Raw genomic sequence first — 11,938 nt, 5'->3', positions numbered from 1 at the left:
GGTAGTGCGGTGTATGTGGATTATGTGGACTAATGGTCCCCGAGCAAGAGGGGAGTTTTCCCTCACAACCCTGATGTCTAGATGGGGGAAAGGGTAATGTGGCGGATGTGGAGTACGTGGGCTAACTCCACCCAGGGAGGTGGAAAGTGTTCCCTCACACTCCTGATGTGTACTTGGGGCAGAAGGGTAGTGTGGTGGATGTGGATTAATGGTCCCTGAGCAAGAGGTGAATTTTCCATCACAACCCTGATGTCTAGATGGGGGGGGAAAGGTAATGCGGTGGATGTGGAGTACGTGGACTAATTCCACCTGGGGAGGTGGAGAATGTTCCCACATAGCCCTGATGTGTCAATAGGAGGGGGAAGGGTGAAGGCTCATGGCCTCAGGAGGGGATCCCTTGCCTCTGAGACCCCTGCGTTGAGCCCACAAACTCACCCACTCCCAGAAGCGAGTGCTCCAAATTGTGCTCAAGAAACTTCGACAGAGAACCAAAAAAATAACACTTTAATTTAAGGAAATAATTTGCTCTGGAATTCCCTGAAGCTTCCTGGGAATGGAGGGTGGGGAGGAGGTGTGGAGATGAGTCTTAGCTCATCCCCCGCCTCAGGCTGTGAGGAACATGCACTAGAAGCACAGGAGGTTATACCCAGGTGCCCATCTCTCCAACACAAGCCACCCCCCACAGCAGGATCCCAACAAGTGGCCTGGAACACTGGTTTGTGTGTGGCAGGGTTAACAGTCACACATTGGAATTGTGGGGTGGAGGGAAGGAAAGGGAGAGGGGAGGGAGAGAGAGAAAGGAAGGGGAGAAAGGAGGAAGGGGGAGAGAGAGAAAGAGGAGAAATAAGGGGAAAGAGAGAAGGGGAGAGAAGAGGAGGGAGAGAGGGGGAGGAGATGTGGAAGGAGAGAGGGAGTGGGGAGAGGGTGGAAAAAGAGGAAACTCCACCCCCGCTATCAATGACTATGCTATCAAACTATAGACATGGAAATCACACTAAGATACACAGATATGCGCATGTGCACACACACACACACACACACACACACACACACACACACACACACACACACACACACACAATCATGGTCCATACACACACACACATATGGTTCATACACACACACACACACACACACACACACACACACGGTCCATATATATACACACACACACACACACACACACACACACACACACGGTCCATATATACACACACACACACACACACACACACACACACGGTCCATATATACACACACACACACACACACACACACACACACGATCCATGCGCGCACACACACACACATTTATACACACAATCTAAACACAATCACTGTCTATACACAGTCTATACATACACATTCACACAGTGTATGCATATACGCTGTCTAAACACACACACACACACACACACACACACACACACACACACACACACACACACACACTCTCTAAAGCTAAACACACACACCCACACAAGGTCTATACACATACACACACATACACACAGTCTATACACATGCAGATATAGATATACACAGTATATTCAAACAGATACACAATATAGCAAATACACACACGCACACGCAGATATAGAAACACACACAGTACACTCAAATAGTCCACACACAAAGATTACACACAGGCACCATCCTCGCGGAAAATACATGTGATTGAACTCACAGACACACACGATGTATACATGTGGAATATACACAGTCACACACAGACCTTTCTGGGAGACCTGGAGCCCTGACGAGCACCTCCACCCACTGCCCATTCCCCGGACGGGTGATCCTGGTGCGCGTGTCCATGTGGGGGGGGATGGGTTTGATGGGGAGGGGGGGAGATGGAGGTGACCAGGAGACCGCCCTCACCCCTTCCCCCTCCCCACGGCATTCCTCTTCGGCCGGGGCTGATGCCGCAGCCTCTGCCAGTGGGCCTGACAGTAGCGGTGGAGGGCGGCTCCCTCTGGGGATCTGAGGGGGGCGGGAGAGGGCTGAGTCCCCTCGCTGCCTGGCTCCACGGCCTCCCTGGGCAGTACCCGCAGCTCCAGGCGGGCAGTGGACTGGCTGAAGCCATTCTCAGTGGTGACACAGTGGTAGATGGCTCCGTCTTGCCTCCGCAGGTCTCGTAGCAGCAGGCCACGGTCCGTCTGCACCAGCCGCTGGTCGCTCCGCAGCTGTGGGGGGGGGAAAAATAGCAGTCAGAGGGTGTAGGGGGTCACAGGAGGGGGTCAGAGGGTGCCAGGAGGGGTTCAGAGGGTGTGGGGGGCCGTCAGAGGGTGTAGGGGGTCACAGGAGGGGTCAGAGTATACTGAGGGGGTCAGAAGGTGTGAGGGGGGTCACAAGAGCAGTCAGAGGATGTTAGGAGGGGTCAGAGGGTACCAGGATGGGGGTCAGAGGGTGTAGGTAGCCACAGGAAGGGTCAGAGGGTGACGGGAGGGGACAGAGGATGTCAGGAGGGGTCAGGGATGTTGGGAGGGGTCAGACGGTGACAGGAGGGGGTCACAAGGGATCATTCTCTGGTCTCTCAATAAAGCCCATCCCTTCCTCCTTCTCCTTCCTCCTTCCCCTCTCTCCAAAATCCTCCCCACAATTAATTGTCCCTCCATCTCCCCTCCCTCTCCTCCCTCCTCTCCCTCCCCATCCTCCTTTGCCCCTCCTATCCCTCTTCCCCTACATTCTGCTTGAGTCTTCCCTCCCTTGCCTCATCCACCCCAAGCCCTCTTCCGCTTTTATTCTCCTCTACCTCCCATTGCTCCCTACTCCCTTGCCTCACCCAAACCTAATCCCCCCCCACCCCAAAGTGTGTACCAGTTTGCGTCGGCCCCCAGGTCGCTGCACCAGCCACTTGGTACTGGCTCTGGGGGATCGGGGCAGACATTCCAGGAACACGCTGCTCCCTTCCACTCCGAACTGTACTGTGTTCAATACCAGCCTCCCCACTGCGAACACAGAGACAGGCGTCAGCAAGGGCACACAATCCCAAGGAAAAATACCCCCTCTCAGTTCCAGACCTGTGGGAGTGCCAAACCATCACAGCCCTGGGTCAGACCAGACTGGGATAACCATGCAGTTCTCCATCTCTGTACCCCACATCTGGAACGCAGTTCCCCATCTCCCACATCTCCAATGCAGTTCCCAGTCTCCGTATCCCAAATCTGGAGTGCAGTGCCCCTTCTCTGAATCCTACATCTGGAGCAGTTTCCCATTTTCATATCCCACACAGAGCACAGTCCAAGTTCTCCACATCCTACACCAGGAGAGCAAATCCCCGTCTCCGTATCTCAAACCAGGAGAGCAAATCCCTGTGTCTGTATCCCACACCAGGAGCACAGTTCCCGGTCTCCATATCCCACACCAGCAGAAAAATTCCCTGCCTCTGTATCCTACACCAGGAGCATAGTCCAAGTTCTCCGTATCCCACACAAGGAGCGCAGTTCTCTGCCTCCAGATCCTACACCAGGAGCACAGTTCCCAGTCTCCGTATCCCACACTGGAGCACATTTCCCTGTCTCAATATCCCACATCTGGAGCACATTTACCCATCTCCATGTCCCACATCTGGAGCACATTTACCCATCTCCATGTCCCACAGCTGGAGCACAGTTCCCCATCTCCATATTCCACACCGGGAGCACAGTTCCCCATCTTTGAATCCCACATCTGGACCGCATTTTCCCGTTTCCGTATCCCATACCAGGAGCACTGTTCCCGGACTCTGTATCCCACACCTCGAGCGCAGTTCCTTGTCTCCGTATCCCACACCAGGAGCACAGTTCCACGTCTCTGTATCCCATACCAGTGGAGCACAGTTCCCTGTCTCCATATCCTACACCAGGAGCACAGTTCCCTGTCTCCTTATCCCACACCAGGAGCACAGTTCCCTGTCTGCGTATCCCATACCTGGAGCACAGATCCCCATCTCCATGTCCCACATCTGGAGCACAGTTCCCATCTCTGTATCCCACAGCAGGAGCGCAACTCCCCATCTCCGTATACCACACCTGGAGTACAGTTCCCCATATCAGTATCCCACACCAGGAGAACAGTTCCCATGTCCATATCCAACACCAGGAGCACAGTGCCGTGTCTCCATATCCTAAGTACTCCTTATTCCACACCAGGAGCATAGTACCCCGACTCCATATCCCACATCTGGAACGCAGTTTCCTTTTTCCTTATCCTACATCAGGATCACAATTCCAGGACTCCGTATCACATATCTGGAGCACAGTAGCCCATCCCCGTATCCCACATCTGGAGCGCAGTTCCTTGTCTTCTTATCCCACACCAGGAGCACAATTCCCCGTCTCTGTATCCCACACCAGGAGCACAGTTCTAGTCTCTGTACCCTACACAAGGAGCACAGATCCAAGTCTCAGTATCCCATATCGGGAGCGCAGTTCCCCGTCTCTCTATCCCCCATCTGGAGCAGTTTCCTGTCTCTATATCTCACATCTGGAGCACAGATACTCATCTCCATATTCCACACTGGGAGCACAGATCCCCACCTCTGAATCCCACAACTGGAGTGCAGTTCCCTGTTTCTGTATCCCACATCAGGAGCACAGTTCCCTTTCTCCATATCTCACATCTGGAGCACAGTTCCCCATCTTGTATCCCACACCAGATGCACAGTTCCCTGCCTTGGTTTCTCATATATGGAGCACAGTTCCCAGTCTCCATATTCCACACCGGGAGCGCAGTTCCCCGTCTCTGTATCCCATATCTGGAGCACAGTTCCCTGTCTCCGTATCCCACACCAGGAGCACAGTTCCCTGTCTCTGTATCCCACACCAGGAGCACAGTTCCCTTTCTCCATCTCTCACATCTGGAGCACAGTTCCCCATCTTGTATCCCACACCAGATGCACAGTTCCCTGCCTTGGTTTCTCATATATGGAGCACAGTTCCCAGTCTCCATATTCCACACCGGGAGCGCAGTTCCCCGTCTCTGTATCCTATATCTGGAGCACAGTTCCCTGTCTCCGTATCCCACACCAGGAGCACAGTTCCCTGTCTCTGTATCCCACACCAGGAGCACAGTTCCCTTTCTCCATCTCTCACATCTGGAGCACAGTTCCCCATCTTGTATCCCACACCAGATGCACAGTTCCCTGCCTTGGTTTCTCATATATGGAGCACAGTTCCCAGTCTCCATATTCCACACCGGGAGTGCAGTTCCCCGTCTCTGTATCCCATATCTGTAGCACAGTTCCCTGTCTCCGTATCCCACACCAGGAGCACAGTTCCCTGTCTTCGTATCCCACACCAGGAGCACAGTTCCCTTTCTCCATCTCTCACATCTGGAGCACACTTCCCCATCTTGTATCCCACACCAGGTGCACAGTTCCCTGTCTCGGTTTCTCACATCTGGAGCACAGTTCCCTGTCTCCGTATCCACATCAGGAGCACAGTTCCCTTTCTCCGTATCTCACACCTGGAGCACAGTTCCCCATCTTGTATCCCACACCAGGTGCACAGCTCCCTGTCTCGGTTTCTCACATATGAAGCACAGTTCCCAGTCACAATATTCCACACCGGGAGCACAGTTCCCCATCTCATATCCCACACCAGGAGCACAGTTCTGGTGTCCATACCCTACACCTGGAGCACAATTCCCTGTCTCCTTATCCCACACCAGGAGCACAGTTCTAGTCTCCATACCCTACACAAGGAGCACAGTTCTCAGTTTCCATATTCCACATCGGCAGCACAATTCCTCGGTCTCTGTATCCCACATCGGGAGTACAGTTCCCCCTTTCTGTATCCTACATCTAGAGCACAGTTTTCCATCTTCATATTCCACACCAGGAGCACAGTTCCCATCTCTGTATTCCACATCTGGAGTGCAGTTCCCTGTCTCAGTATCTTACATCTGAACCACAGTTTCCCATCTCCAAATCCCACACCAGGAGCACAGTTCTAGTATCCATACCCTACACAAGGAGCACAGATCCGAGTCTCAGTATCCCATATCTGGAGCGCAGATCCCCATCTCTCTATCCCCCATCTGGAGCACAGTTCCCTGTCTCCATATCAAACACCAGGAGCACAGTTCCCTGTCTCCATATCGAACACCAGAAGCACAATTCCCTGTCTCCGTATTCTCACATCTGAAGCACAGTTTCCCTTCTCCATATCCCACACCGGGAGTACAGGTTCCTCATCTCCGTGTCCCACACAAGGAGTGCAGATCCCCATCTCTGTATCTCACACCAGGAGCACAATCCACATCTCTGTATCCCACACCAGGAGCTCATTTCCCTGTCTCGGTTTCTCACATCTGGAGCACAGTTTCCCATCTCCATATCCCACAGAGGTAGAAAAATTCCCTGCCCCTGTATCCTACACCTGGAGAATATTCCAAGTTCTCCGTATCCCACACCAGGAGCACAGTTCCCCATCTTCATATCCCACAACAGGAGCACAGTTCCCAGTCTACATATCCTACACCAGGAGCAAAGTTCCCCATCTCTGTATCCTACACCAGGAGCATAGTCCATATTCCTCTGTATCCCACATCGGGAGCACAGTTCCCAATCTCTGTATCACATATCTGGAGCGCAGTTCCCCTTCTCTTTATCCCACACCATAAGCACAGTTCCTGGTCTCCGTATCCTACACCTGGAGCACAATTCTCAGTCTCATCCCACATCTGGAGCATAATTCCCCTTCTCTGTATCCCACACCAGGAGCAAAGTTCCCCATCTCCGTATTCTACACCAGGTGCACAGACCAAGTTCTTCATATCCCACACAGGAGCACAGATTCCTGTCTCTGTATCCCACAGGAGCACAGTTCCCCACCTCCTATCTACACCAGGAGCATAGTTCCCTCACTCCGTATCCTACACCAGGAGCACTGTTCCCATCTCCGTATCCTACATCAGGAGCACAGATCCCCATCTCTGTATCCTACACCAGGAGCACTGTTCCATCTCCATATCCCACACCAGGAGCACAGATCCCATTCTCTGTATCCCACATCTGGAGCACAGTTCCCTGTCTCCGTAACCCACCATTTACATTTGCCAGATGGTTGGACGACTCTCCCTACCTTTCAAATGGTGTCCCTGGCATAATCTAACCGGATCCCCTTTCTGGACGTCCTGACGTCTGCTGCGGCTAGAGAGGAGGGTGGAGAGGGAAGGAGGTGAGGACTCGTCACAACGCTGGATCCCAGCCACGTCCCCCTTCCCCTCAGCAGGATACCCACCGTTTGACCGTGGGGACGTAGTGGGAGCAGCTCTCGCCATCCCACGAGCAGTAGGGGGTCCCGTGCCAGGCAGCAGTCAGCACAGCCCCGTCCGTAAACCTCGCAGCGGTGGAGAGTGAGCTGACTAATGCCGGTCCTCGATGAGACGTAGAGCTGGCTGGGGGAGAGAGGGAGGGGGGTTTGCATGAGGAGCTGGGGTCAGGCGGAGCTCCCAACCCTTTCCCAGTCTCACCCATCTCCCTACGCCAAGTGGTTCTACATCTGGGAGAGGCTGGTGAGGAGGGTACGGCGAGGTGGAAGGGAGGGTGAGGAGGGAGGGAGGGGATGGCGAGGAGGAGGGAGGGGGGATGGCGAGGAGGGAGGGAGGGGATGGCGAGGAGGGAGGGAGGGGATGGCGAGGAGGAGGGGAGGGGATGGCGAGGAGGGAGGGAGGGGATGGCGAGGAGGGAGGGAGGGGATGGCGAGGAGGGAGGGAGGGGATGGCGAGGAGGGAGGGAGGGGATGGCGAGGAGGGAGGGAGGGATGGCGAGGAGGGAGGGAGGGGATGGCGAGGAGGGAGGGGATGGCGAGGAGGGAGGGGGATGGCGAGGAGGGAGGGGATGGCGAGGAGGGAGGGGATGGCGAGGAGGGAGGGGATGGCGAGGAGGGAGGGGATGGCGAGGAGGGAGGGGATGGCGAGGGAGGGAGGGAGGGGATGGCGAGGAGGGAGGGAGGGGATGGCGAGGAGGGAGGGAGGGGATGGCGAGGAGGGAGGGAGGGATGGCGAGGAGGGAGGGAGGGGATGGCTGAGGAGGGAGGGAGGGGATGGCGAGGAGGGAGGGAGGGGATGGCGAGGAGGGAGGGGGAGGGGATGGCGAGGAGGGAGGGAGGGGGATGGCGAGGAGGGAGGGAGGGGATGGCGAGGAGGGAGGGAGGGGATGGCGAGGAGGGAGGGAGGGGATGGCGAGGAGGGAGGGAGGGGATGGCGAGGAGGGAGGGAGGGGATGGCGAGGAGGGAGGGAGGGGATGGCGAGGAGGGAGGGAGGGGTTGGCGAGGAGGGAGGAGGGGATGGCGAGGAGGGAGGGAGGGGATGGCGAGGAGGGAGGGAGGGGATGGCGAGGAGGGAGGGAGGGGATGGCGAGGAGGGAGGGAGGGGATGCGAGGAGGGAGGGAGGGATGGCGAGGAGGGAGGAGGGGATGGCGAGGAGTGAGGGGGGATGGCGAGGAGGGAGGTACGATGAAGGGGGCAGTGAGGAGGGAGGGAGGGGACTATGAGGAGGGTATGGCGAGGAGGAAGGGATGGAGAGGAGGGAGGGGACAGGCGATAGGGAGAGGACGGCGAGGAGGGAGGGAAGGGACAGCGAGGAGGGAGGGTACTATGAAGAGGGGGGCAATGAGGAGGGAGGGAGGGGACGGTGAGGAGGGAGGGAGGGATGGCGAGGAGGGAGGGAGGGGATGGTGAGGAGGGAGGGAGGGGATGGTGAGGAGGGAAGGAGTGGGCGGTGAGGAAGTTGGGAGGGGATGGTGAGGAGGATGGTAGAAGAGAGGGAGGGGACGGCAATAGTGAGCGGACGGCAAGGATGGAGGAAGGGAGATGGCGGCGAGGAGGGAGGGAGGGAGGGGACAGCGAGGAGAGAGAGTACGATGAAGAGGGGGCAGTGAGGAGGGAGGGAGGGGACAGTGAGGAGGAGGGAGGGAATGGGTGAGGAGGGTGGGGAGGGGATGGTGAGGAGGGAGAGATGGGATGGTGAGGAGGGAGGGAATGGGCGGAGAGGAGATGAGGGAGGGGATGGTGAGGAGGATGGTAGGAGGGAGGGGAGGGGACAGGTGATAGGGAGAGGGATGGTGAGGAGGGAGGGAGGGTGAGGACGGTGAGGAGGGAGGGGACAGCGAGGAGGGAGGGTACGATGAAGGGGGCAGTGAGGAGGGAGGGAGGGGACGGTGAGGTGGGTGGGGATGGTGAGGAGAATGGTAGGAGGGAGGGAGGGGATGGCAATAGTGAGAGGACAGCAAGGATGGGAGGGAGGGAGGGGGGGGGGGGGGGGGGGGGGGCGGGGGGAGGGGGGGGGGGGGGGTGGGGGGGGAGGGGGGAGGGGGGAGGGGGGGGGGGGGGTGGGGGAGGGGGGAGGGGGGGGTGGAGGCGGGGAGGTGGGGGGGCGGGCGGCGGGCGGGGGGCAAGGAGGGAGGGAGGGGACAGTGAGGAGAGAAGGTGCAATGAAGAGGGGGCAGTGAGGAGGGAGGGAGGGTATGGCGAGGAGGTGGGGTGTGGATGGTGAGGTGGGAGGGAGGGGACACCGAGGAGGGAGGGGATGAAAGGAGGGGAGGGGACGGTGAGGAGGGAGGGGACGGTGAGGTGAGAGGGTGGCGAGAAGTGAGGGGGCAGTGAGGGGGGGAGGCTGCAGTAAGGAGGGAGGGAGGGAGGGAGGGGATGGTGAGGTGGGAGGGGTGTGTGAGGAGGGAGGGGGTGGTGAGGAGGGAGGGGGACGGTGAGGAGGGAGGGGACGGTGTGGGAGGGAGGGGACGGTGAGGAGGGAGGGGACGGTGGAGGAGGGAGGGGGACGGTGAGTGATGAGGAGGGAGGGATGGTGAGGAGGGAGGGGGACAGTGAGGAGGGAGGGGACAAGTGAGGAGGGAGGGGGCAGTGAGGAGGGGAGGGGGGCAGTGAGGAGGGGAGGGGGCAAGTGAGGAGGGGAGGGGGCAGTGAGGAGGGGAAGCCCTTCCTTTCTCCACAAACCCCGCCGAAATCCTGCTCCCACTCCCGTACTCGTTTTGCCGAGATCCTCAAGTCTTTCACTGCGGACGGGCGTCTGTAAAATAAACGAGAACATCGAGGGGGTCACTAGGCAGTGACGGGGGGTAGCGGGAGCACCAGCTGCTCCGGAGGACACCTGGAATTGTTCCCCTCCCCGTCCCCACTTACCCGGAACACCTGAACCTCGTTTCCAGGATGAGCTCCTCCGTTCGGGGCCCCGGGGTTGGTCCAGGAACGACTACTTTCTGCACAGTGCCCATGTCTGGAGGTGGGACAGTTTATGTCAGATACATGGGTTCGTGTAGAGTGGACCCCAACTTCTCACTGACCCCTCCATCCTTCCTCACCGTCCTCTCCCTCCCTCCCTCCCTCACTGCCCCCTCCCTCTTTACTGTTCATCCCTCCACACCATTTCCCTCCCTGCTCCACCACCTCCCTCCCTCCCCCTCCTCCTGTCCCCTCCTGCCTCACTGACCCCTCCCTCCTTCAAACCATCCCCTCTCTCCCTCTCCTGTCCCCGCCTCACCGTCCCCTCCCTCCTTGCCGCCCTCTCCCTCCTCTCCACTGTCCCCTCCCTCCTCCACCATCCCCCTGCTCACTGCCTCCTCCCTCCCTCCTCCCCATCCCCTCCTCCCTCCTCCTGTTCCCTCCCTCCTCACTGCCCCTCCCTCCTCACTGGCCCCCTCCCTCCTCACTGCCCCTCCCTCCTCACTGCCCCCTCCCTCCTCACTGCCCCCTCCCTCCTCACCATGCTCCTTCCTACTCACTGCCCCCTCCCTCCCTCCAAACCATCCCCTCCTCCCTCCTCACTGCCCTGTCCCTCCCTCCTCACTGCCCTGTCCCTCCCTCCTCACGGTCCCCTCCCACTTCTCACTTCCCCTCTCCCCCCCGGCCCCACCTGTTCCAAGGAAGAGCACCGGTAGCGTCCGTCCCACAGCCTCCACCTGGTCCACTGCGATGGAGGTGAAGCTGGGACTCCCCGTTGACCCTCAGGACCAGCGGCCCGTGGTTGCAGCGGTCGGACTGCATTGTACATCAGTGGGTGGGTGCGCAGAAAGCTGACCATCTCCTCTGGGAAGTCAACCGTCGTCCGGACCCCTGGGGTAAATGGCCCACCGGGGCACCTGGGGGCGGGGTGGGGGGAAGATAGTGAGAGGGGGGATGATGGGGAGGAGGGTGGAAGGGACAGAAGAAGGGAAGGAGCGTAAGGGAGGTAGGGATCGAGGCAGGGTGAGAGAGGAAGACGGGGGGTCAGATGGAGATCCCTCCTCACCGCCCCTCCTGCAGCGCGGAGATCCCTCCTCACTGGCCTCTCCCCACGGAGATCCCCTCCTCACCACCCCTTTTGCAGCATTGAGATCGCTCCTCACCGGCCCCTCCCACAGTGCCAATAGGGAGGGAGCTGCTCTTCCTTGGCTCAGAGCATCAGTCCCTGTCGCCATTGAATGACTGACCAGCAGGGGGCACCATTGTTCCACCGGGAACCTCAGTGCAAACACACAACCTCCCCATTCCCAAGAGCTCCCTCACCCCCACTGGGAGCTCTCTCAACCCCTCAGAATTTAATCACTCCTGAAGCTCCCTCAGCCTTCCTGGAGAATACCCCCCCACCGACTCTCCCCATTCAGAGTTTCCCTCCTCCTGCAGCTCCCTCACTCCTCTCAAAGCTCCATCACCCTCTCCAGCAGCTCCTTCAACCCCTTAATGGAGCTACCGTATCTCCATCCTGGAGATCCCTCTCCTCTGCCTCCCATTGTTTCTTCATTTCCCCTCCCAGAGCTCACCTCACCTCCCCTGCCCCAGTGTTCATTCAACCCCTCACCCCCTTTCCTGAAATACCCTCATTTTTCTCAGAGCTCCTTTACCCACCCCAGGAGCTCCCTCATCCTCACCTCAAGGTCCCTGACTCCTCCAGAAGCTCCCTCGTCTCCCCACTTGGAGGTTCCTGACCCCTCCTGAACTCCCTCCTCCCTTGAGTAA

General features: G+C 58.2%; 1 pseudogene; it reads right to left on the bottom strand.

Moving 5' to 3' along the window:
- Positions 1-486: 486 nt before the first annotated feature.
- Positions 487-11,428, bottom strand: LOC138756872 (semaphorin-3F-like; annotated as a pseudogene).
- Positions 11,429-11,938: the final 510 nt, after the last annotated feature.

The sequence above is a fragment of the Narcine bancroftii genome, chromosome 3 (genome assembly GCF_036971445.1).
Source record: "Narcine bancroftii isolate sNarBan1 chromosome 3, sNarBan1.hap1, whole genome shotgun sequence".
Lineage (NCBI taxonomy): Eukaryota > Metazoa > Chordata > Chondrichthyes > Torpediniformes > Narcinidae > Narcine > Narcine bancroftii.
The sequence above is the reverse complement of the archived record's forward strand: the minus strand, read 5'-3'. Positions and strand labels throughout refer to the sequence as shown.